The sequence below is a fragment of the Taudactylus pleione genome, unplaced genomic scaffold, assembly GCF_031769625.1.
Source record: "Taudactylus pleione unplaced genomic scaffold, aTauple2 ptg000372l, whole genome shotgun sequence".
NCBI lineage: Eukaryota > Metazoa > Chordata > Amphibia > Anura > Myobatrachidae > Taudactylus > Taudactylus pleione.
Genome location: NW_028284773.1, coordinates 10,928,675 through 10,955,889, shown reverse-complemented (window position 1 = coordinate 10,955,889; position 27,215 = coordinate 10,928,675). Strand labels below are relative to the sequence as shown.

The 27,215-nt window shown below is 42.3% G+C and overlaps 1 pseudogene across 1 annotated transcript in view; it reads left to right on the top strand.

Annotated features, from left to right (window-relative positions):
- The window catches only part of LOC148508281 (putative cation-transporting ATPase 13A4), a 176,399-nt pseudogene that overhangs the window by 73,599 nt on the left and 75,585 nt on the right, over positions 1 to 27,215 (top strand). Inside the window, exons 13-15 of the transcript XR_015869602.1 lie at positions 18,256 to 18,317; positions 23,799 to 23,949; positions 26,089 to 26,175. The product of XR_015869602.1 is annotated as a putative cation-transporting ATPase 13A4 (transcript). The remainder of the gene's footprint in view (positions 1 to 18,255; positions 18,318 to 23,798; positions 23,950 to 26,088; positions 26,176 to 27,215) is intronic.

The following is a 27,215-nucleotide window of genomic DNA, read 5'->3' as shown; positions in this document are numbered from 1 at the left end:
TCCTGATCCACTGTGTCTTTGCAGGTTTCTGGTACCATTCGTGAGAAGATCGCAACATGTGTCTGCAAACTATGGACCATAGAGAGTTAAACATTAAAATGTACTCTGTAATATAACCAGCTTATATTTATAATGCAGCGGGAAAAAGGACACAAAGGGCTGTTGGAGGCTGAATTGTGTCCATACGAACTGACCTATGAACTATACTGTAACAGAAGAACCAGGAAGAAGAACCAATGGAATCATGCCAATCTGTTCTATTGTATTACCTATCCCTGTGAGAGTATATATGTGGGCTCTCTAAACCTGGATGCCAGTCTTCTTGCTTTGCTGTTGACGGAGGTTTCTATAATGATACCGGGATCTGGGTCCAGAGTGCGTGCATATGTAACAACTGTACCTTGGGTCTGTATGATTTATTTGCGCTAATTGTATTTAGATCACAGCATGTAACTATCTGTTTTTATATTGAATAATAACGTTTTGTGCTTTGGAACCACACTCAAAGTCTGAAAGCATTTATTTCTTGTGCGACTCATAGTGCTAAATAGCGACAATTTTAGAAGGTATAGACAGGCAGGAATCGATAGTTGGGGGCTCACAGTGTTAATCACGCTACCAGTCACTTGGTAACACTCGGTCAGCGATCTCTCAGCAAAAGTGTTGAGGCATTATAGCAGGAGAACGCATTGTGCTACCACTTTGTTGCTGAGAGACTGCTACCCATTATCGTGGCTTAAGGAGCGCTGATTAAGAATCCAGGGACAAGGGAGGAAAAAGTTTGTTTTCCTTCATTGAAAGATTTTTATGTTAAAGGGGAAGTCGCACAATAGCGTAGTAGTCGCATTATTGTGTATGCGACTAGTCGCACAATAGCATATACGTATTTCCTGTATTGCTGCCACATGTTTTAAACAAAGCCATTGAGAGTGCATGGTGATATTGATAGATAGCATTGTTGTAAATACCTTGATCAGTGTTGCCATAGTCTGGGAAAACGTGCATTTTTCTGCGTAGGAAAAGGGTGTGTAACAGTGAATATTTGTTGGTAGGGGTAACATGTTCCCTAGTTAAGGGATCATAGGACCCTTAAGTGCAAGGCGCCTGGTGTTGGCCTAGTGGCTTGGTAGTAGATACCGCAGTCTATACACATTAGCAGGTGTAGTTGTTGTCTTTGTTGTAGTTTCGGCTCTCAGTGTGATTACAGTATTCAATGATCAGTTAGGGCTATTTGAGCATTGTAATTGAACCGCACAGTTGTGGCTAAATTGTGATTGTGAACTGAGTAGAGGGTGGATGAAATTACTGAAAAGGGTAGGTGTTATTGGAATGCCTACATGCTAGCAGTTGAAAGGTAGTCAAAAAGGGATTAGGTGCGTGGAAGCAGCCTGGTTATTCTTCCATAGATGTGTGGGCACATCCTGTTAATATTGTCCACAGGTAAAGTGAAAGTATCTTGACTTTCTTTCACCAGTCTAAATCTCTATCGAAAAGCTTAGGGTCCTCCCAGAATGGGAGCCAAGCAAACGGTAGTGATGTTAGATGATGTGCTGCTGTTGGAAGCACCGCTTGGGTCGACACGGCATATTATGCATACTAGGCACGGTGGTTATGCATCTAGTTACTGTGATGTATGGTTTAAAATGATGATGAAGAGTGTTAGACATTTCCCCAGAATTGGCAGCTTTGATAAGGAGGTATTGAACAATGTCTGAGATAGCATCTGTAGGGTGCATTCTCGAATGAAAAAGGTAAACTATAACGAGTGTTTAAAGTTGTGGCAGTATGAGGGGGATGCGTGGCTTAAAGGTGTGCACACGATGCAAACTAGTGTCACCAGCATGTTACAGGAGAGTGCATGCGCAGCGCTAAACTGCGGTGCGTGCGCATCGTGAAATAGCGCGCATGTGCAGCAAGGTAGCTTTGTGGAAGGTATTGCCAGTTGTTCACGCGCACCACCACCGCCCTATGCAGATGGGGGTGAAGGTACAGTCGTTGAAAAAACCCATAAAAATGTAGCAAGTAACTTTTACCCTCTCTTGAGAAATCACAAAAATAATGTTTGTGGTGCGGATGATGAACCTGTCATTATGTCTGCCATTTCCCATGCTGTACACATGTTAGACGCTCCATCACAACAAGCACAAGTGGTGGCCCCATCTTCATCAGTGATAGTACTGGAAGTGTTAACATCCACTGCACCCGTAGATGAAGTTATTAACCACATATGTAGCAGTAATAGACTAAATCCCCAGCCAGGTAGCAAGGTCAAAAGTAGCAGTGCGGCCGGTCTGCATCCCATCCGGACAATAACTGTTCCGAATGGGAATGCGGATGCGAACAGTGTAGTGCCCACAAGGGAGGTAGCAATGCATTGTCCTTGGACAAGAGCAGAGCTAAATTCCATAATGAATGATTTCCCTGATCCTAAAAAGGAATTAGCCAAATGCCAAAGATTTTTGAAAAATTTGGGTAGTGCTCACGAGCCAACCAATAAAGATTGGCGAGTGGTGTTAAGGGCTTGTCTTCCACACAATACTGATGTGAAAAAGTTTATCATGGACTGCGCATTGGATGGAGATGGTCCCTTAACAGACGAAAGTAACCAAGGCAACATTACCCGCATAATAACTCAATTGGGTGTATATTTTCCTGTAGTAGTTAACTGGAGTAAAATTTTCACCATAAAACAAAAAGAGAGTGAATCTGCAGAGGATTATTGTACCCGAGCTCTGCAGGCTATCACCCAGTACCCTGGGATAGAGGATATTAAAGATAGCACTCATCACAGGGGAATGATCATTACGGTACTTATGGATGGTCTAAAAGACAATCTAAAGACCCGAGTTCAGACCTCACTTCCTGGCTGGAGAGGAGTTACTGTAGACACACTCATGGAATCCACTATTGAACATGATAAAAACATCCTCAAAAAGAGAGAGACCCAAAGCGAGAAGCTAATGGCTGTTAGTATTCAAGCTCTAGAAGGAATGACTGTAACATCACAGCCACCAGACACACATGCACCTGCACAGCTACACATCCTCACCAATCCTGCACCACCACAAACACAACCCTACCCTACTTATCACACACAGCCACAATACCCATACTATCCACAACCACCATATTACCCTCAAAATCCTTATCCACACCAACCATCTTTCCCTGCCGCTCAACCCACACAGCAACCCTTTCACCCACCCCACTCACGAAGGTGCCTCAACTGCAATCAAGTGTGACATGTAAGTAGGAACTGTAAGGTGAAGACGGTAGGATCCCCTAACCAGAGAGTACCTGGATATCCTCATAAGGGATATACACAGAGTACAGGAAATTTCCAACAGTCACCAGCTCCAATTGTGACCTTAAATACTGTATTGGAGAGTGAGAGTCAACCCTAGGGGTCAGGTCATACCTGTAGTCTACAGATAGTCAGGTTAACGGGAAGTACTAGGGAATAACCGGTAATGATGATTGATGTAGCTGGTACTAAATATCCTTTTCTTGTAGACACAGGGTTGACCAGATCAGTGATAAAATCTCCAGCTAATTTACAGGTGACCAGCGAGACAGTACCAGCAATGAGTGTAACGGGTAAAGTGCAACATTATCCTTTAACCAAATCCACGGATGGCACTATCGGGCCATTGCATACCAGGCATTCTTTCCTCCTGGCAGCAGCGGCTCCTACTAAACTACTGGGAAGGGATTTGTTATGTAAGATGGGATGTGTCATATATTGTACCCCTGATGGTATATTTCTAGATATCCCAGAGAGAGTTGCGAACGAGGTGAGGGATATGTTGGACACTCCCCAAGGATAATGTATCACTCTACTGGTTCAGGTAAAAATCCATCTCAGGTAGATCAAATGTTATCACAAATTCCAGATTCACTTTGGACCAAGGATGAAAAGCGGTAGGCAAGCTCCCAAAATTCCCCAGTACCCATTAAAACAGGAGGTAGAGGTAGGGGATTATCCCATAATTGAGCGATTATTTCAGCAGGGAATTTTAGTCCGTACAGCAAGTGTAGTCAACTGTCCCATCTTTCCTGTGAAGAAGAGTGGCGGGAGGGGTTATAGGCTGGTACAAGACCTTAGAGGGGTTAATAAGGTAGTAGAGAGACAATTTCCCGTAGTGCCAAATCCAGCTGTCATTCTTATGCAGATCCCACCAAATGCAACCCATTTCACTGTCATTGACCTCTGTTCTGCTTTCTTCTTTGTACGTCTTCATCCTGACTGTCAGTACCTATTCGCTTTTACATACAAGGGTGTACAATACACATGGACACGATTTCACCAGGGTTTCATAGACAGCCCCAGTATCTTCTTCCAGGCCTTACACGACAGTTTACAATCTTTTCAACCTGCCAATGGATCTGTTCTAATACAATATGTGGATGATTTATTGTTATGTTCTAATTCATTTATGTCATGTTTATATGATACTAAACTTTTATTGCTTCATCTCTCGCAAACAGGACACATGGTTGCTAAGGACAAACTACATCCATGCCAGTCCAGGGTTAAATACCCGGGACATTGCTTAACCCAGGGGTTACGACATCTGATAAATTACAGAATCCAAGCCATACAGACCATGACACTGCCGCAGAACCAACAGCAAATTTGTACCTTCTTGGGAATGTGTGGATACTGCAGAATGTGGATGCCAGGTTTTTCTATTTTGGCCTTGCCATTACAGGACTTAGTCTCTTCCTCAAAGCTCGATCGTGTCATACACACAGAGGAATCAGAGCAGGCTTTCCTTAATCTTAAGGATAGTTTGACAAGAGCACCTGTATTGTGAATACCTGATTATGAAAAACCTTTTGATTTGTATTGTACGGAAGCTGATGGTTGTGCAGCAGGTGTCCTCACACAAAAATATGGTGATGCCAGTAGGCCCGTAGCATACTACAGTGCACAATTGGACACTGTGGCAAGATCACTCCCAATGTGTTTAAGAAGTGTAGCAGCAAATGCTCTATTGGTCAGTAAGAGTGAGGATGTGGTATTAGGCCTTTATATGATTGTCTATACTCCCCATGCTGTATCTGCTTTGCTAAACTCTGCCCAAACCAGACATGTCTCCTCAGCTAGATTCACAAAATGGGAACTAGCCTTAATAGCACCTGCAAACATCACCATCAAAAGGTGCAGCACGTTAAATCCAGCTACGTATTTACCATATGTGCAACATGATGCACAAAGGGTGGAGAGGTGAGTCGCTGGCGAAAGGTGAGTTCTGCAGGTATATTGATCCACATGATTGTATGGAATATCTGAATCAAACCTTTACTGCAAGACCTGACATACGGGATACACCTTTAGAAAATGTAGATGTGACATTTTATACAGATGGGAGTTGTCATAGACAAACTGACACTGGAGAGTTATGTACAGGTTATGCTGTGGTAAATGAAGAGGTCATTATAGAAGCCGAACCTTTAGGCCCACCACACTCGGCCCAAGTGGCGGAACTGGTGGCACTAAAGAGGGCGTGTGAATTAGCGGAAGGTAAATCTGCTAATATCTACACTGACTCTAGGTACGCCTTCGGGTTAGTCCATGATTTTGGCGCTCTATAGCGTCTGAGAAAATTTATGACAGCAGCAGGCACACCAATTGCACATTCCAGACATATAAAAAACTATTGACAGCAATTAAATTGCTTAAGACAGTGGCGGTAATTAAGTATAAAGCCCATACATGTGAGGATGATCCGGTGTCACTGGGCAACAACAGGGCAGATGAAGCTGCAAAATGGGCAGCAGGGTTAAAAATGAATGTACTAACTGAACAAATGATGACTTTTCAAACGATTGATATGCAGAAATTAATTGAGATGCAAAATTTGTGTTCCATTCAGGAAAAGGCAGTCTGGAAGTCCAAGGGATGTGGGCAAGAGTCCTCTGGACTCTGGAGAGAAGGGCAAGGTAAGCCAGTGGCTCCCAAGGTGTACTACCCAAGCCTGGCTGAGGTAGTGAACGGTCTGACTCACTTGGGAAAGCAAGGTATGTGCAAATTGGTGAGAGCATACTGTTGTGCACCGGGTTTTTCTTCTCAAGCGGACAAGAGAGCAATGTCCTGTCTGACCTGCTTGAGGAAAAAACATTGGGAAAACGATCCCTACCGAACCATTCCACATTCCTCCGACCGACTGACTTTTTCAGGTAATACAAATTGATTTAATCCAATTACCACCCTGCAGGAATCTCAAGTATGTATTAGTGTGCACTGATTTGTTTTCTAATTGGGTTGAGGCATACCCAGCTGCCACTAATACTGCTGCGTTTACTGTTAAGAAAATTGTTCAGGAGTTTGTATGCAGATACGGTATCCCTAGAATTATTGAGAGTGATAGGGGTACTCATTTCACAGGTGATATTTTCCAAAATATGTGTAAGATGATGGGTATTAATTATCGACTTCATACTCCCTACCGACCGCAAACCAGTGCCAAGGTGGAGAGTATGAATGGGACTATTAAAAAAAAATTAAGTAAAATCATATCGGAAACTGGACTGGGTTGGCCAGAAGCACTACCACTTGTCCTTCATAGTATCAGGACAACTCCTAGACCCCCTCTCAATCTGTACCCCTTTGAAATACTGTTTGGTAGACAACCTTATTTGATTATAAGTCCGCAAGAAGATTTGAAAGGTAACAATGAGGTAACTGTAAGGTATCTTATAACAATGAGTAAACAGTTAAAACAGCAACAGCAGAAACTGAAATTGTTGTCACATGATATGCCTTAAACAAACTGTCATGATGTTGAACCTGGAGTACTTGTTATGATCAGCAATTTCTTGCATTCAGGTTGTTTGACTGATCAGTGGGAAGGTCTGTATCAAGTGTTGCTGATGAGCACAACTTCATTGAAGGTGGCAGAGAGAGATACCTGGGTCCATTCCACTCACTGTAAGAAGGTCAACCAACCGGTGGAGAAACAAAGCTGATTCGAGGCAGATAACATATACCTGTCAATTGCGAGTCTGTTCCAGGAAGGTTAAAGGTTACAGTGAGATACCTGAGCTAAAGAAATTTGTAGATCAGTGTTTACAGCAATGGATTTGCCTGCTGTGGGTATCTTTGTGTTTTCTCCCAGAGTCCTCATTATCTTGGGTTGTTTCGGGATCTCTGGTTTCTGTGACGGAGGACAGAGGATGGAGAGGGGAACTGATGGTGATATCAATGGAGTAGAGTCAGGAAAAGGAGCAATACAGTCACAAGGACAGTATCTGACCAAACCCAGTACAGTAATTGTTAAGAGATCTGATATTCTGGATACTCGGAGACAGTGTAAAGGTCTATCATCTGAGGATTATTGTATGTGTGAGTTCTGTGGGTCCGTAATTGATGAGAGATGCATCCAATGGTGTCAACCTAAGTATAACCAGTATTGGGGTGGGTATACTTTAGAGGGTTATCACACCATGGTGGGCAAAATTTTAAACCAAACCGACTGTTGGGTGTGCTCTCATGTGCCTCAAGGACAGCATAATGTAGGATTAGTGCCATTCCCATTAAATGTCTCTGATATTTTAGAATTACAAAAAGGGAAGACACTCGATGGAAAATTTCTTAACACCAAACCACCCCATTTTAAACTCCACCAGTGCCAGGTAGATAAAACACTTTTATGTGTAAACATCACCAACTCCAATGAACCAGGAAGTTGGGAGGTGACTGGGAACAACCAGACAATGACCTTATGACCTTCTCACTAAGAGCTGATCGTTAGCCTATGAATTATGAACTGTTATGCACTATTAGGTCAGGTGGAAGACACTTCCGGTATAAATATACACTAAGTAACACCAAAGAAATGGTTGGCGGAATACCAGAAGGGTACTGTGCTAGGGTTATACAACCAGAAACATGTATTAGCCAGATGGGAGAACCTGAAATAGGATCATTTGTGAGGGAAATGTGTTGGATGATCATGATGCATTCTATTCCTTATGTTCTCCCCGATTATGTATATTTTATATGTGGAGGTAAAGTGTATAAGTGGCTCTCTCTGAGTTCTGAAGGTTTGTGTTACTTGGGAAGAGTAGTTCCAGAAGTTATGACCCTTACACATGGTGAAATGCTTGGTATTCATAAAAACACACCATCACCATATCTTCACACACTGTATGAACACAGAGACAAAAGAAATATGATACCTGGTGATGTGCATAAAGCCACACAGTTAATTAGTGAGACAACTGGCTTTCAAGTTTTGGTAGCATTGGATACCACCAGGATCGCTCGAGGTACACTAAATTTTAGATATATCCAATATCTTGCTAAATTAATAGAAAATATCACCGAGATATATGATGACACATTTAGGTATACAGGTAAGGAGTTGCAAGCTTACAAGAAAGAACTCGTGCAACATAGACTAGTGTTAAATTATTTAACAGCTGTCACTGGAGGGTATTGCGTAACTTTGGCCACCCAATTTGGTGTAAAATGTTGCACTTACATTCCAAATGATACCAGCGATCCCAAGGAGGTGATAGACCAGAAGATTGATGAAATTCTGCAGCTGAAATGGAACCATAATGCTTCTGTGGCTGAAGTAGAGGACAAGGTAGAGGAATGGGTTCTTTGGTTGAACCCAGTGAAATGGTTCTCAGGTCTAGGAGAGTGGATCCAGGAAATTATTGCGAGCATAGGTAAACTTCTGATCCTCATACTGGTTGTCATCATAGTAATTGGCTTATGTGTCAGGTGTGTTCCTACTGTGTTGAAATGTGGAAAATGTAAAGATAAGGTAAACCGAAAGAATGAAATTATGGTGGTGGTCAGTAGTAACAATATGAATACTGAGGTAAATGTTGGACTGCATTACAACCCTGAACTAGAAGGTACCATCATATGATGTATAAGATTTAGACATGCATAAAATGTGTTATTAAAATGTTATTTTAAAACATCTTAAATAATGTAAGTCCCTATTCCCCCTCAAGACTTTCTTTATAGGACTGGTGCATCCCCACATCTTTCCCATGATCTCCCAAGATCCGCGGTGTTCGTATAAGGGTAGTTTTATGTCCCCTCCTAGAGACACATTATCGATGGTTTAAGAACCACCTTGTGCCATCCCATAATATAGCATTAAATAATATGTCACAATGTAAGCCTAAATTAATTTTAAAATCAGAGTATGATAGCATGTTGTTTGCTATCAAAGGGTGGACTGTCGAAGCGGGATAATTGGCTGAGACAGGATCGGTTTAAAATTAAATCTGCACAACTCCATTTTGTGAATGGCAATGAGATGCCATTTTGCGAGTGGCCGCCCAGCGCCATTTTAGTGAATCTCGCCCATTATAAGTACATACGGCGATGCTATTAATTAGCATCGTGCGATTCCCACGCAATAGAAAGTAGTTAAAAGTCCTCATCATATAAATACAGACAGTCACTAAAACATATAAAATGATCAACCCTGCAAAACACGTACCATGGTGTACTCCACAAACATGAAGTCGCACAACGTTAACTAGTGTCTTTCCCCAAAACCCCAATACTTACACACTGCACACTTACATAAAAGGTTCCCTAGCATTAAAGTGTAATATTCATGGTTTATTCAGTATTATTAATGTTGTGAAATAAATGTAATTTGATATCTAAGGTTTAGTACATGGCAAGCAGACCGTGTTTGGTGTTGTACTGATCCACTGTGTCTTTGCAGATTTCCGGTACCATCGGTGAGAAGATCGCAACATGTGTTTGCAAACTATGGACCATAGAGAGTTAAACATTAAAATGTACTCTGTAATGTAACCAGCTTATATTTATTATGCAGCGGGAAAAAGGACACAAAGGGCTGTTGGAGGCTGAATTGTGTCCATACGAACTGACCTATGAACTATACTGTAACAGAAGAACCAGGAAGAAGAACCAATGGAATCATGCCAATCTGTTCTATTGTATAGCCTATCCCTGTGAGAGTATATATATGGGCTCTCTAAACCTGGATGCCAGTCTTCTTGCTTTGCTGTTGACAGAGGTTTCTATATTGATGCCGGGATCTGGGTCCAGAGCACGTGCGTATGTTACAACTGTACCTTGGGTCTGTATGATTTATTTGCACTAACTGTATTTAGATCACAGCATGTAACCATCTGTTTTTATATTGAATAATAACTTTTTGTGCTTTGGAACCACACTCAAAGTCTGAAAGTATTTATTTTTTGTGCGACTCATAATGCTAAATAGCGACAATTTTAGAAGGTATAGACAGGCAGAAATCGATAATGCAGACACCCATTAACGTATGTTGAGATGCCCACTAGCGCAAGTCATCTCCGGAAAGTGTATTAAAACATTGGTACATCGAGCACCATCGGTAGCGATCGCAGCGCTTGTGGTTGCCTTACCCTGCCACAAGCACTGTGAGTACTTCAGTGTAAAAAACAGGCATGTGACGTGTACTATTACGCTGCATGTTAATTATACATGCCTTAAAAATGGCGTTGAAACAATGAAGGTATGCCTGCATTCGCACCTCTACACCCCCGTTTTTAGTGTCCTGCCCCTGTTACCACCCACAAATGGCCTCTCCTGTCACTCATTTCACTGGGCTGTCTGTGCTGGGCGAGAGAGTGGGCTGCGATCGCACAGAGTAGTTTGCGCATGTCCAGAATGAAGCATGTGCATTTGCAAACCATCGGGCCGTTTGCGAGCGCACAGCGCTAGCGAGCAGCTCTGAATCAGGCCCTTAGTGAGAAGGTGTTTGATGTGAGGCTTCAGAAGATGCCTGATTGTGTTTGGACCCGGCTTCCACAATAGGCATTCTAGTGCATGAAACATCAGTAGCAGGACCACCACTCATAAAGGAAGGCAAAGGCCTGAGCCTTTCCTTGACACTGCATGTGTTGTATGGAATATTGGCAATTGTAAATTTTGTGGCATTACATTTTCCCTTTATCATTAGAGGTGATGTTTCTTTAACATTGTAAAACATTGTTTAGATTTCAGGTGCCCTTTCTTAAACTTTATTTTGCCTGTACCTCCTTAAGTAGATGTTCTAGTACTATCATGACTGCTGACAGCAGCTGCAGCACTAATACTGGGTTGCTGCTCTTGGTCTTCTGTCGAGTGATGCATATTGACTTACAGCGCTCCTAGAATAAGGGTGGCTCCCTAATCATGTTATATTTTTAACATACAAGTTGTATAATTTTATTATTTTGATAACAGTGCCTAACCACACAACACAGTGTCTCACCACACCCCTGATAATTGTGGCACCCTAATGATGTTATATTTTTAACACACCAGTTTTAAAATGTTATAATTTTGAAAACAGTGCCTGTGAACATACAACACAGTGCCTCATAGCGCTCCTAGTAATGGCAGCCTAATGACACAGTGCTTGAACACACAAAAGTTTGATTTTAATTTTTTTAGCACAGTCTCTGAATATACAACACAGTGTTTTATATGTTCTTTTTTAACACCCCGTGCCTCAACACGCAACACAGTTTTTTTTATTTTATTGTTTTTAATACAGTGTCTGAACAGTGCTTCAGTCCACAGTCCACAATGCTTCCATGGATTTTTCTTAATGACACACTGCTGCATTAACACAGTGACACACTGCTGCCTCAGTTTTTTTTGTGCAGCAGCCAAGTCCCACACCCTCTCCCTACGGTCTCCTGTGTTAAATGGTGCCTGACCACAAGCGAGGGACTTTAATTTGCAGCCCATTACACACAATATACAACGTCGGGAAGATGACGTTTTGCGTTATTTTGGTATTCGAGCTTGGCAGAAAGACTCGAGTCTGGGCTCGGTTTGACTCGGAACTCCTAAGTTTGGATGTTTTCAGTTTCCAAGGAAAATATCTCTACTTTTTATTTGGGTTTTTGGATATAGAACTCTTCTAAATTGTGTCTACTGTACAGAAATTAGCATAGTCATTTCATAAACTAGGGCAACAGTAAATTAATGTATCCCAGATGATGATAAAGGCCTTGCTCTACAGCAAGGTGGGAATCCAGAAAAATAAAATTATGCATGTAGTAAATGGTAAAATAAATCTTTTGGTGCCAATCAATAATAAACCCAAATATACACAATGTAGGCAAAAGTGATTGGACACGCCTGCACAAGCGAAATGCATACCATTGCACATGAGTTCCTCGAGGGTTGGGGGGTTAGTGTAGGGAGAGAGGGAGGGTTATAACACCTACTGACAGGTGTCGGTATCATAACCCTGTTGGGCTGCTAGGTTTGGGATTTTGACCGCCTGCATCCCGAGCTTCGGCATCCCATACCCATCCCATGTATATAATATATATAATCATTAACTCTATATAGTCCCAGCAGCCACCTAAAAAGGGGTAATGTTAATCACCCACAAAAACCTCATCTGCCTCTTGAAAAAGCAGCCCAGTCTAGTCAATTTGTTGAGGATAGACGCTGGTACAGGAGTCTTCACATATTATTGCATAGTTGTGCTGCACATCACCTTGACCAGAGTTTTTATTCTACTTATTTATCTGGCATCAAGCTTATTGCAAGGCTCAATTTCAGTGTGTGGGATGCATACCAACAGGAAGCTGTATACATGGCACTCAGGTACAGCCGGGAGCTTTTAGAAGCCGATGCACAGCGCTGTATATACAGAATAAACAGCAGTTACTGTGCAAAGAGTGAAACAATATCCTGTAAATATCCTGTACAGCAGATTCCTTCATTCAATGAACAGATAAGAGCCCATTAGCTGCATGAATGCCTATACCCATAATATCATCCTAAAGGTACTGACATCTACAATTGGCTTTCAATAACATTGCAGCTACAAATTGTACTGTATCCTGTTATGAATTAGATCTGGAGTTCATAAGATTAATATCAGTTGGTGGTGTGGACTCTCTCCAGTCTTTACACCCAACCCCCTTTTTGGGAGAAAATACGTTTTATTATACTCAGGGCCAGTGCTAGGGTGTTCGCCCCCTCTGCAAACTATAAATTTACGCCCTCCCACCCATGTCCTATAAAGGGACAGCGTGCCCCGAAGAGGTGTGGTCTTACAAGTAAGCGGCTTGACAACACATAAGGATCCCCAATTCAACTTACGTCACACAGTAGCTCAATATTATTCACAATGCAACGCACGTATTGCCCAATTCTCATTACACCACATAGTAGTGTCCCTTATTCCCGATATGATACACAGTAGTGCCCCTTATTCATGTTACGCTACACAGTAGTGCCTCTTATACACATAATGCCATAGTAGTAGAGCCCCTTATACGTCACAGTAGTGATATGAAACCAGACCCCCAGCTGCATAAAATTAATTGTAGAGGGCTCGGATGTCAATGGAGCATCATCCTAGGGCAGAATTTAAGCAAATCATGTGACACACACTTTCAGTCATGTGATTTAATTGTATTATTGCATTGCAGCCTTTACTACCATTTACATGTTTGTTGCCCATGGTGTCTAGATTATCAAATAAAAATACTTAGAATAAATGTGTCAAAGCAATACAGGAGGACAATTAGGTAACATTGGTAATAAAAATGGGAGTAGGTGTTTGGTGGTCAGTCTAGTAGAGTTTTACTGGGGCTCATAGACCTCCACTTACACCCCTATGAAGCTTCTTCCATTATCAGTAAAATAGGTTACAAATTGGTAATGGGGTGATAGTTTCCATTCAGATCTTCTATAAAAACATGAACTCCATCGACTCTGCGCCTGGTGGGACGGATGCTACCTACAGTAACACAAACTACCAGGAACATTTGTATCAGTAACACATACAAAATATAACATAATGACAGCTGCATTATTATTCCATCTACCAACATGGCAGAAACCATTTAGCATTTTTTAGCAAATAATGTAGCATTTTTAATGAAGTGACCGTTAAGATAATACAGGGAACATCCCAGTGACCACCATATAATGCAGGGAACATCGCAGTGACTGCCAGATAAAGTAGAGAATGTAGCAGTGACCTCCAGATAATGCATAGAGCATAACAGTGACTACCAAATAATGCATAGAGCGTAACAGTGACCGCCAAATAATGCATAGAGTGTATCAGTGACCGCCAAATAATTCATAGAGCTTATCAGTGACCACCAAATAATGCATAGAGCGTAACAGTGACCACCAAATAATGCATAGAGTGTAACGTTGACCGCCAAATAATGCATAGAGTGTAACAGTGACTGCCAAATAATGCATAGAGTATAACAGTGACTGCCAAATAATGCATAGAGCATAACAGTGACTACCAAATAATGCATAGAGTGTAATGTGTGACCATCAAATAATGCATAGAGTGTATCAGTGACCGCCAAATAATTCATAGAGCTTATCAGTGACCCCCAAATAATGCATAGAGCGTAACAGTGACCACCAAATAATGCATAGCGTGTAACAGTGACTGCCAAATAATGCATAGAGCGTAACAATGACCACCAAATAATGCATAGAGTGTAACAGTGACCACCAAATAATGCATAGAGCGGGATGCAGTCAGGAAGCCGACGGTCGAAATGCCGATCGCGGGCTTCCCGACTGTCTAATCCTGGCAGGGGTCTAATGACAGGCATCAAAATTCCGACGCCTGTCATTTTACCTATGCCGGGAGCACGACGCCCAGCATACCGATCGAAGGCAAGCCGGGCAGCGGGTGCGGACAGCCACAGGAGGGGAGGGTTAGGTTAGGGGCTACCTTTCATACTTCGACAGGATAGACTAGGAAAGGGGCGGAGACTCGGGGCAAGGGGGTGGGGTCTTGGCAAGGGACAGGAGAGAGTAGATTAGAAGTTAAACAGGGTGTGTGAGAGGGTGGGGTCTGAGACGAGGGACGCGGTCTTAGCCAGGAGGGAGTAGATTAGAAGTCAGATAGGTTAGATGAGGGGGTGCGGACTCGGGGTGAGGGACAGGAACTTGACTAGGACAGGAGGTGAATACATTGCATATAATAGTCAGAGGTGACAGACAGGGTAGAGAATAGGAGGGGGCAGAAACTCCAGGTGAAGGGACAGGAGATTCAGAAGCTACATTGTACTGGCCTGTGGGGGGACCCTGCCCTTGGCCCAGCCCGCGAACAGCAAGGGGATGGGTCTGTGTAAAGACCCGTTCAGACTCAGCTGCACTTCTACAATAGGCTGCCGCTGCCTTTCATGCAGTTTGACAGGTGCAGCGGCAGCCGGTAGAAGCAAGACCTGACTCAGCAGCAAGAACTGACAGGGAGAGCGCCTCTCCAGCCTGGCGCCTCCCTGCAGTGCAGGATCTGCTGAGTGGATTGCGCCGGCCCTCATTATACTGCAATTATCTCTGACGGCCATATGAACTGATATTACCGACAAGCATTAAGCACAGAGACTGATACTCCTGTACCTTATATACTCATAGTGATATTTATGTTTTCATTTTTATGTGTATTTTGTTCTTGTATGCATGTTTATGTAATTGCTTTATAAAATACAAACGTGTATTTTAAACAACTAGTAAAGGTTTATCTGACTCTATTTTTGTCTCACAGCGCCACCTTATATGTGGTTTCTGTCATGTAGTAAATGGTGCAGGGATGCATGAAGGGAAAATCACTGTAAGGGGCTTATTCAGAGTAGCATGCTACTACTGCTGCTTTAGCGTCTTTTGCCAAAGGGTGTGAGTTTATGCTAATGCTAGTATCAGCCCTTCTCATTGTCTACAGGTGTGCGTTTGAGTGTACAGGTGTGCGTCTGAGTGTACAGGTATGCGTCTGAGTGTACCGGTGTGCGTCTGAGTGTACAGGTGTGCATCTGAGTGTACAGGTGTGCGTCTGAGAGTACAGGTGTACGTCTGAGTGTACAGGTGTGTGTCTGAGTGTACCGGTGTGCATCTGAGTGTACAGGTGTGCGTCTGAGTGTACAGGTGTGCGTCTGAGTGTACCGTGTGCATCTGAGTGTACAGGTGTGCATCTTAGTGTACAGGTGTGCGTCTGAGTGTACAGGTGTGCGTCTGAGTGTGCAGGTGTGCGTCTGAGTGTACAAGTGTGCGTCTGAGAGTACAGGTGTGCATCTGAGTGTACAGGTGTGCGTCTAATTGTGCAAGGATTGAGATGCCAACTTTGTGCCTCTTTAGATGCAACAATCCAGTTTTGTGCATCTTTAGATGCTACCATCGAACGCACCATTGTCTCTTGCACCAGCCCCATGCTAGCTGCACAATCTCCGTCAGAGTATGGCCTCCAGTGTGAGTGACTAAGCATCTGAATTCGTAACCAGTTATGTAACATGCCCATACGACCATCCATCTCTGTGCATCTGAATAGCCTCCTCCCTGTCACCGCCCAGGAGTTCACAATACATTTCCAAAACAATTCAGAGACTGTGTGTATCATCGCTACTGCAGCTGTATTTGTGCACACAGTGGGACGCATGGGCAGTGTGACTTATCAGCTACTTAGACGCATTCGCATTTGAAAAACATCAACTATTTGTGTGAATATCTGTGACTCAGATTCAGGCCCTATATATTAATGCATTCATTATTTCTGCAGCAGCGGGAAATCCCTACTGAAGAAGGCAACACATGAATGGACATGACACTGTTACGTAACACTAATGTCAAATCATGTGGTCGCTTCTTCAGCTAGTTATAAACACTCATCCTCTTTAACGGAAATGACAATTGTAGCCATTCTGCGCTGTGGATTGTAAGATTGCACAAAATAACATTAGCAGTTTACTTTATCTAGGTCTCTATTAGTTTGTGATAATAGTATAGCTTTTGTAGTTAGGGATAATCTCCTCCCTACTAAGGTCCCCAGCGATATCCATAGCAGGAAGAAAATACTTCTTCTCCGATCAGTCCTTGTCCCCTCTGCACATGTGCATATCTCGCCAATAAGGAATATTTTCTCAGGGGTATGTATGGTCCTTCAGTCACCAGGACATGGGTTTATGCGATCACTTTACTACTCGGTTTGGACCCGGTCGCACAACTGCACATACGCTCTTGTTTTAAGGGCAGAATTAGCTTGATAAATGCGCAATAGGGATTTTCTTCCTATGATAAATAGACAGACTAATCTTCCAACAGACAACATTAGTAAACCCTTCCGGATGTCGGCATTCATAATGTTGGCATTGTAATAATGTCGACATGCAGCATGTTGACATGCTTATGCTTATGATAGGTTGACATGATAGAATGTCGACATGCTATCCCTACTGGCCCAGCGGTCACTTACTAGCTCCCGACAGTTGAAATGACTCAAGCGGCATGTTCCAAGTCCTGGTGGTCATGTGACTGTCAGTTCTGGCAGAGTCATCTGATGGAGCGGCATCCAGTGAGTACGCTGGTCTTATACCTAGCCCTATTTATCCATCCAGTGCCTCGTAACCTAACCCTCCACCTAGGGCCTAACCCTAAATCTCTCGTCCAACAGCCTAACCCTATTGTCACCATTCTGAGAATGTTAGGATTTCACATGTCGACATTTTAACAATGTCGACATCATAACTAGCAACATTGTGCTGTCGACACTATGAATGTCAACATGTTATTGTCGCCCTAATGACTGCATCACAACCATTCCATCATTCAGAGCACTACAAATATATCTTATTATGTGAATAATGTAAACCAGGCCTAGCCAACCTGTGACTCTTCAGCTGTTGTGAAACTACATGTCCCAGCATGCTTTACCAACTGAACGGTTAGAGAGTATGCAGGAGAGCTACAGGTTGGCCAGGCACAGGGGTGTATCTATAATGAGTGCAGGGTGTGCAAGACACACGGGCCATTGGGTCAAGGGGGGCCCCGTACCGCACACCCTGCACCCATAATATACTTACCTTTCCGGAGTCCCACGTCGGTGCGGGGTTCGGCGCTGTAAAAACGTCTGAAAAATGGCCGCAACGCCAATTTTCCTGTCATTTGAGCATGCGCAGTACAGGGAAAATGTCCGCTGCAGCCATTTTCCTGGTTACCTGTGCATGCACTATAGACTCTGGGCACACTCAAGTGCCCAGAGTCTATAAGTCCGGTGCTATGCTGAGCACAGCTCAGAGCCCTGCTGGCTGCCGAATGGAGGGGAGGGTGCCCGTGACGGAGACTGCACACGGGCCCCCTCCTCACTAGAAACGCCCCTGGCCAGGCCTGATCTAAAGAATGACAAAGTAATGGTGGGCATATGTTAAAATACTACACTATAACACTTTACATACAATATAGCATCAACTTTTGTGAAATAAAATGTCTCTCTTTATTTTACCTAGACAGGCACTTTGACAGAAGACATCTTAAATGTATATGGCATTCTTCCTTGCGATAACAGTCGGTAAGTTTTCATGTAATTTAATCAATAGGAAAATTACATAGCAGATGATAGCAGATGATCACATAATTATTAATACTATTATTATATTTTATTTATGTGGCAACCAAATGACTCTGCTAATAGGTAGGCCATACAGTGACATTACAAAACATGAAAGATCATATAGGACATGAAATAGACAAGTTTATTATATATATATATATATATATATATATATATATATACAGTTAGGTGCATAAATATTGGGACATTGACAGAATTTTCATATTTTGGCCTCTATTCACCACCACAATGACTTTGAAATGAAACAAACAAGATGTGCTTTAACTGCAGACTTTCAGAATTAATTTGAGGGTAATTACATCCAAATCAGGTGAACGGTTTCTATATGTGCCTCCCACTTTTTAAGGGGCCAAAAGTAATGGGACAAACTAAACAATCCTAAATCTAACTTTCACTTTTTAATACTTTGTTGCAAATCCTTTGCAGGCAATTATAGCCTGAAGTCTGGAACTCATAGACATCACCAGACGCTGGGTTTCATCCCTGGTGATGCTCTGCCAGACCTCTACTGCAAATGTCTTCAGTTCCTGCTTGTTCTTGGGGCATTTTCCCTTCAGTTTTGTCTTCATCAAGTGAAATGCATGCTCAATCGGATTCAGGTCAGGGGATTGACTTGGCCATTGCATAACACTCCATGTTTTAGTCTTAAAAAACTCTTTGGTTGCTTTTGCAGTATACTTCCGGTCATTGTCCATCTGCACTCTGAAGCGCCGTCCAATGAGTTCTGAAGCATTTGACTGAATACGAGCATATAATATTGCCCGAAGCACTTCAGAATTCATTCTGCTGCTTTTGTCAGCAGTCACATCATCAATAAATACAAGGGAATCTGTTTCATTGGCAGCCATACATGCCAACGCCATGACACTACCACCACCATGCTTCACTGATGAGGCGAGCTCAGGGAGGACAGAAACCTCCCGTGGAGCAGAAGGGTTTGTTTTGGATCATGAGCAGTTCCTTTCCTTCTCCATACTCTTCTCTTCCCATCACTCTGGTACAAGTTGATCTTTGTCTCATCTGTCCATAGGATGTTGTTCCAGAACTGTAATGGCTTTTTTAGATGTTGTTTGGCAAACTCTAGTCTGGTCTTCCTGTTTTTGTGGCTCACCAATGGTTTACATCTTGTGGTGAACCCTCTATATTCATTCTTGTGAAGTCTTCTCTTGATTGTTGACTTTGACACATATACACCTGCCTCCTGGAGAGTGTTCTTGATTTGGCCAACTGTTGTGAAGGGGTTTTTCTTCACCAGGGAAATAATTCTTCTGTCATCCACCACAGTTGTTTTCCATGGTCTTCCGGGTCTTTTGGTGTTGCTGAGCTCTACGGTGCATTCTTTCTTTTTAAGAATGTTCCAAAACAGTTGATTTGGCCACACCTAATGTTTTTGCTATATCTCTGATGGGTTTGTTTTGATTTTTCAATGATGGCTTGCTTTACTGATAGTGACAGCTCTTTGGATCTCATATTACGAGTCGACAGCAGCTGATTCCAAATGCAAATGTCACACCTAGAATCAACTCCAGACCTTTTACCTGCTTAATTGATAATGAAATAATGAGGGAATAGCCCACACCTGTCTATGAAATAGCTTTTGAGTTGATAGTCCCATTACTTTTGGCCCCTTAAAAAGTGGGAGGCACATATAGAAACCATTGTAATTCCTACACCGTTAACCTGATTTGGATGTAAGTACCCTCAAATTAAATATGAAAGTCTGCAGTTAAAGCACATCTTGTATGTTTCTTTTCAAAGCCATTGTGGTGGTGAACAGAGGCCAAAAAATGAAAATTCTGTCAATGTCCCAATATGTATGCACTTGACTGTATATATATATATATATATACAGTATGTATATATATATATATATATATATATAATGCACTCTTGTCCACGTCAGGACAGGAAAGAGACCAGCACACCAATAGCTTGATGAAAAAATGCAAATGTATTGTAAATTCAGAATAGCCATGCTCAGCAATGGAGATTGATAAAATGCTGTATGTCATAAAACAGGAGCCAGTAGTACTGGAATACTCATCATTCGCCTAGTGACCAAAAAATCACAGCCCTGGGCCCGACGGCCGTTTCGGTCTGTCACCACCTTAATCATGAGCACAAGGAAAGAATACCAGCAGGCTACTAAATAGTGAGAGAGAGGCGCCAAATCAGCTCCTGGAATGAATCTCACCTGTACCTCCGTTCACATGCTGTCGCATCCGTGTGAGAATCATAACATCCTGCTTCATAACCGAAAGTTAATGCGGCTCCACATCACCTGCGTGGCACCATGGCAACAGAGACTCTGAGAAGCGCTCAATCCAGCGTCCACTCAGGTCCCTCTGGCGGGGTGTGATGTGGGACAGCTGACCAATCCTTGCCCGGTGCATACCTGCACACGTGGAATGTAAATAAAGGGACGTCAGCGGGGAAGCATGCCCTACTATAATGTAGTAACAACTTCGCAGGATAATATCCGGAGTAAGTGAGTCAATCCCATTATGTCTGACTGGCACCATACTCTACACCATCGATACCAACTAAACATCACACAAAAAAACATAATAAATCTAGCAACATAATAACACCCAGGATGGTGAACAACTAAGATATAAAGAATATACCCAAAGGAGATTTGTGAAAAAAAGAAAAATACTAGAAACCAAATCCTAAAAAAGAAATAATTAATATAATTGATATACCATACTGGTAAAATAACTAATTCAATAACTAGTTACAAGAAACAAAAACAAATAGACATATATGATTGAGAAGAACAAAACCCGTATTAGATGCCCACAAAAAAACGTTATTTATAAATACTGTTGAATACTTCGCAGCCCTCCAGGACTCAATGATCCAAATTTATAAATGAGTTCACATTCTTTCTGCAACAATCTTTTGCCATGATCTCCCCCTCTCATAGGTGGCTTAATCTGAGCCAACGGCATGAAATGAAAATCTTTGATGTTATGTCCTGTTTCCACAAAATGTTTTGCAACCAGTGGTGTACTCTGGTCAATACTAGAGAGTGCCTTCTTTATGGAGCAGCGATGCATGGCTATCTTTCTTTCAGCATACGGGTGGTTTTGCCGATATAGATTTTGTGACATGGGCATATAATCATATAGACCACAAATTTACTCTAGCAGTTTAGTCGTTGTTGTAGACGGAACTGTATTCCACTTGTGGGGTGCATAAAGGTGTCTCCAGTCAATAGGAAACTACAATTAATACACCCCATGCAACGAAATGCTCCGTTCTTTAGCGACAACCAATTATGCTTCACAGTCCCTAGTCTAATATCTGCATTGGTCACCAGGTCTTTGAGATTACTGCTCCGTTTGTAAGCAAACATGGGAAGACTGTGGCATGAGTTTTTATGGATTCGTTCAGACTGGAGGATGTGCCAATGTTTTGCAACTGACTCCCTCATCCTGCCTGATGATATGGAGAACGTGGTTGGAAAAATAAGCCGAGACGGCTGAGTAGGCTCATCCTTTGGCTTCAGTAAAGATTCTCTGTCAAGGGAAAGGCATTTAACAATGGCTTCATCCACCTCATCTTGATTGTAGCCATGTTGTCTAAAGTCATCCCCCATATCTTTAAGTGTCTGATGAAGGCTCTCTCTATCCAGCGTAATCCTTGCTGCTCGCACCAATTGTGAGAATGGCAAGCCTTGTTTGAGGGGTTTTGGATGAAAACTATCTGCAAGGAGGACTGTATTAAGGTCTGTCGGTTTTTTGTAAATACTAGTCTCAAAGTGGTGATTAATGATGGAAATGGTTACATCCAAAAACTTTAATGTTTTTGGACTACTCGAGTAGGTGAACCTGATGGCACTGTTTAAACCATTAAGGCTTGTTATGAACTTATCAAGAATAACTGTACCCCCCGTCAAAATAAGGTAGATATCGTCAATAAATTTAGAATAAAACTTAATAAATGGGGAAAAAAATCTATTGTTCAGAATGTGCATTATCTCATAATTATACATGTAAAGATTAGCATAGCTAGGGGCCATGTTCGACCCCATAGCCATGCCCTGTAGTTGAAGGTAAAATGAAAACAGAAAATAGTTTTTGTGGAGAATCACATCAACTAAAAGAAGAAAATATTCTGCAGGTGGACCTGTATGACAAATATTGTTAGAGATGGCCTTGGCGCGACAGCATGTGAACGGAGGTACAGGTGAGATTCATTCCAGGAGCTGATTTGGCGCCTCTCTCTCACTATTTAGTAGCCTGCTGGTATTCTTTCCTTGTGCTCATTATTAAGATGGTGACACACACCAAAATGGCCGTCGGGCCCAGGGCTGTGATTTTTTGGTCACCAGGTGAATGATGAGTATTCCAGTACTACTGGCTCCTGATTTGTGACACACAGCATTCTAACAATCTTCATTGCTGAGCATGGCTATTGATTTGTCTGAATTTACAATACATTTGCATTTTTTCATCAAGCTATTGGTGTGCTGGTCTCTTTCCTGTCCTGACGTGGACAAGAGTGCATTATATTTATCCCTTATGTGACTACAGCACCTATGTTCTTTATATGAGTGTGTTCAATTTTTCCTTTTGTTCTATATATATATATATATATTGTCATAATTACAATATGCAGATTATACAAATATTTAGAGACCACAAAAAGGAGCTTGCATAGCTATTACATCCTAGAGGAGCTATGGTTGAAGACATAGAGGGGAGCAAAGATGGAGAGTGTAGATACTGTATGGAGACATAGGAGGACAGGTGGTAAGTTTGTTAGAGGAGGTGAGTTTTTGAAGGGTACATTTGATCGCTGGGAAGCTGGATGAGTGTCACATAGAGCAGGGAAAGATAGGGATTTGGAGCAGCACAGGATAGATCCTGGAGATGGATGTGGAAGAAGGTGATGAAGGAAAAAGTGAGGCAGGAGTCATTGCAAGTGGAGTGGGCAAGATGAGTGTACAGCAATGAAGCTGGAGCTGTAGGGAAGATAGGAGTGATTGAGGGCCTTGTGAGTGAGAAGAGTTTGAACTTGATGCTGAGTGGCAGAGGGAGCCAGTGGACTAATGTTTTTCATTGTGACCCTTCTTCCTATGCCCCCATATTTGACATTAAATAGGAATAGAAAAAAATCATTAACTTAAATTTTGTTAATACAGTAATGTGTAGTTTGTTATACCATTTTTTTTTATGTGAGCAGGACAAGGTAGGAAAGCTGCTTCAGTATTCTAATAATAAGTGGATGCCCTTACTTGCTTGAATAATTGAAACTTTTCTTTTTGAGAGAATGGGGGTCTGTTTTGATTCATAGTCATTTATATCACAATTCAGGTTTATGCAAAATCAGGTTGTTATATATCCAGATAAGATCTTTAATAGTCTCATACTAGCACTGCCTGACAATACTTACCACATATCTTTTCAGTTTTCAGGATGTTATTTTCTTCAGTTCTTCCCATACTCTGTCCTGGTGCCACATATTTGAAGCAATGTCTACCTGTCATTCACTTATCAAGCTGGATGGAAAATTACAGGGAGATCCACTGGACTTGAAGATGTTTGAAGGAACTGGTTGGGTAAGTGATTTTTTCATAACTCAGACAATAAAATAATATTACTTTGGCTCTTCAAATGGTGTTACCACGTATTACAAACCAACCCTAAATTGGTTCTTTGCACTTCTGTTTAATACTATTTTGATGCTATAAAGGTGCTTTAAATTCAGAATTAAAAATAAGGAATGTTAGTTTCACATAATTCTATACAAGTTTGCCCAGCTCAACCCCCGATGTTAACGCCGTACACCAGGCATGTCAAACATGGGCCACATTCGGCACAAATAAACATTTTATATGGCCTGGCAGTGTGGGCCCAAATACATATATTGTGCGGTCCAGACCGGAGCCCTTCATTCACCCCTGCTGCTGCTCTGCTCAGCCGGATGGCTGCCATCGAGCAGTGTTACCAGTTAAAAAAAATATGGCCGATGGGGGAGCTGCTATGCATGCCCACCCACAGCAGCTCTTCCCATAAGCTTTTGCAGAGCCGTCAGTCACCACTGATGCTTCCGCCTTCAGCCCATCTGCTTCCCACCTTCAGCCCATCTGCCGCCTTCCCTGCACACACAGCAGCAGCCTGTAGACCTGCAAAATACACATAGACAGACGTCCCGCCAATTCTGACTGTGTCACAGTAGTGTGACAGCCAGTAAGTCAATTTATACTTTAATAAATCTGTCTGCCTGACTAGTGTAAAGGGGGGGGTTTGGACCTGAAGACACGGCTAGGGAATCTGGGGAATGGGGAAGCTTAAGGATGGGTTTGGAAATAGTGAGGCTGCGAGACAGGGGCTGGGAAATGGTGAGACACAAGGTGGGGGCACATGTGTGTGGGGAGGTGAGCAGGGAGGGCTGGAGCATATATATAATTTTGTGAGGATGGGGTCTGGAGCATATTATTGGGAGGGAGGGGGCTGGAGCATATTATTACTGGGGGAGTGGGGCTGGTGTTTGTGGAGCATATCATTACAAGGGGAGTCTGAAGCATATTATTATATTATTAATTTATTATGTCATGTGGGGATGGGGTTTGGAGTATATTATTGAGACTTCTTTTTTGCGGCCCACACACTCTTAGACCTTGAATATTCGGACCAGTTGGGATTTTGAGTTTGACATATCTGCCCTACGTGAACTAAGGTCCTGATTCAGACCCACTCGCTAGATGCGATCGCTCACTTCCCAGTTATGCAAATCTGGCACACATCCAGCAAGGCAAGCAATCGCAAGGCAAGACATAAGCACGCCCACTATGTCTTGGCATGCAAGCACTTCGTGTATGTAGGCGCCCACCATCCATTCTTAATACGCCCACTTGTGTACGTCATCGCCTGGAAGTGCCTGAAAACATTGGTACATCAACCACCATCGAATGCGATCGCAGCGCTTGAGGTTGACTATACCCTTCCGCAAGCACTGCGAGCACTTCAGTGTGAAATTCCACAAAGTGACGTGTACTATGATGCTGCCTTTTACTTATGCATGCCTCTGAAACGGCGTTGCAACACTCTGGCACGCCTGCGTTTGCACCTACACTCCCCCGTTTTAGTGCCCTGCCCGTTACCACCCACAAACTGCCTCTCCTGTCACTCACTAATATAGGCTGTTTATGCTGGGCGAGCGAGACCTTCCTGACCTCTGGCAGTGGTTCACGCACGCGCATTGGGATGCATATGCATGCGCAGATTGGAAATATCGGCCGATTACGAGCGAGCGCCCGCTTGCGAGTGGGTCTGAATCAGGTCCTAAAGGTTAACCAAATCACCTTTTACTAGTATATGTTTTACAAAACGGACAGAGTATTAGCAAGACATAGCTTTCAACGCAAGATTAGGAGAGGTTCCCAACATTTGGGAATCCCCCATACACTCTGGAACAGTAGACAAACATGCAATTACCAGATAAATGCTTTAACTAATGATGAGTCATGTATTTAAAAAGTAGCAGCATACAAGTATTAAGCAGCACTTTAGAAATACAACTACAAGAAAGAAGTTGGACAATTTGATTTGGAAAATCTAGAACATAAACATTCAAATCAGAATTTAAGACTTTATGAATGGCACATCAATGGCTAATACAAAAGACAAACCCTGTTGAAGAACTATAACGAAAAATGTCAATTTGTCTTTTGTTTTTAATTTGAAATTTGTAACAGGAACTTGAAGATTATGAGGCTACAATTAATGAGGATGGTCACATGATTAGTTGCACATTGGTAAAACCTGGACCTAGTGCTAAAAAGGCAAGTCAAATGTATTTTCATTTTCCTATTATTTATAATATTTTTTGGCTTAATTATTTTCCACACACTGCATGCATTTTTCGGCAGATTTTTTATTTGGATTTATAACATAATCTTTTTATTTGCCATTGTTATTAAATGCCTGGCAAGCACATGTGAGTTAAAATTAATAAATAATTAGACCTACATGAATTTTTATTTAACCCATAGAGTACTGTGATATGTAATGGCCTGACCTTCATTTAATACTCAGGGAGGCTCTAGTGATCAAAATCTTTAGTTGTGAAAACTTGCTGAATCATTAACTGGTTTTAATGAAGACAAATATTATTATTTTAGGTTAAATACTTAAAACTTTTTTAGAGAAAGAACCAACTGTAAAAAATATTGAATTGAGAAACTCTAGACCATACATGCCTACGCTCCCGGAATTAGTCTCCCGATTTTTCGGGTAACACCCCGCGCCCCCGGAAAGGAGACATTTCTCCCGCATTCTGCCCATTTCCTAGTGAAGGAGGCAGAATTGGGAGACTATTAGTGGCGATCGGCGGGTCTGTGCGTTGGGGACGGGGCATAATGATCCGATTCTATGATAATCGCGTAATCTAGCACCACCCCCTAATTAATGTATGCGCCGCCGCAGTCAATTACTACGAGGGTTGGGGTTTAATGACAGAATTTCATCCGGCCCTGCCTCCAACTCCGCCCACCTGCTTCTCTCCCCACCCCAGGCTTCTCCCAGGGAGGAGAAATTCAAAGTCGGTAACTATGATCTAGTCCCAAGTTTAGTATACAGACCTTAGTAATTACGATGTAGTACAGAAACGTTAATATGCAAGCATGTTAGTTATGCTTCATGTCTTACCACTAGCTTTCCCCTTTGTATCATCTATAAATCTGCAGTCTATATAGTACATTTCTATAATCTTAGCAACAAGCCAGCAACTCACATAAGCTCTGACTGGTGACTTTACCCTATTATAGAATAATGTAATAGAGAAGCACCACCACCCTAAATGTTTTTTCTCTGGAGGGTAGAA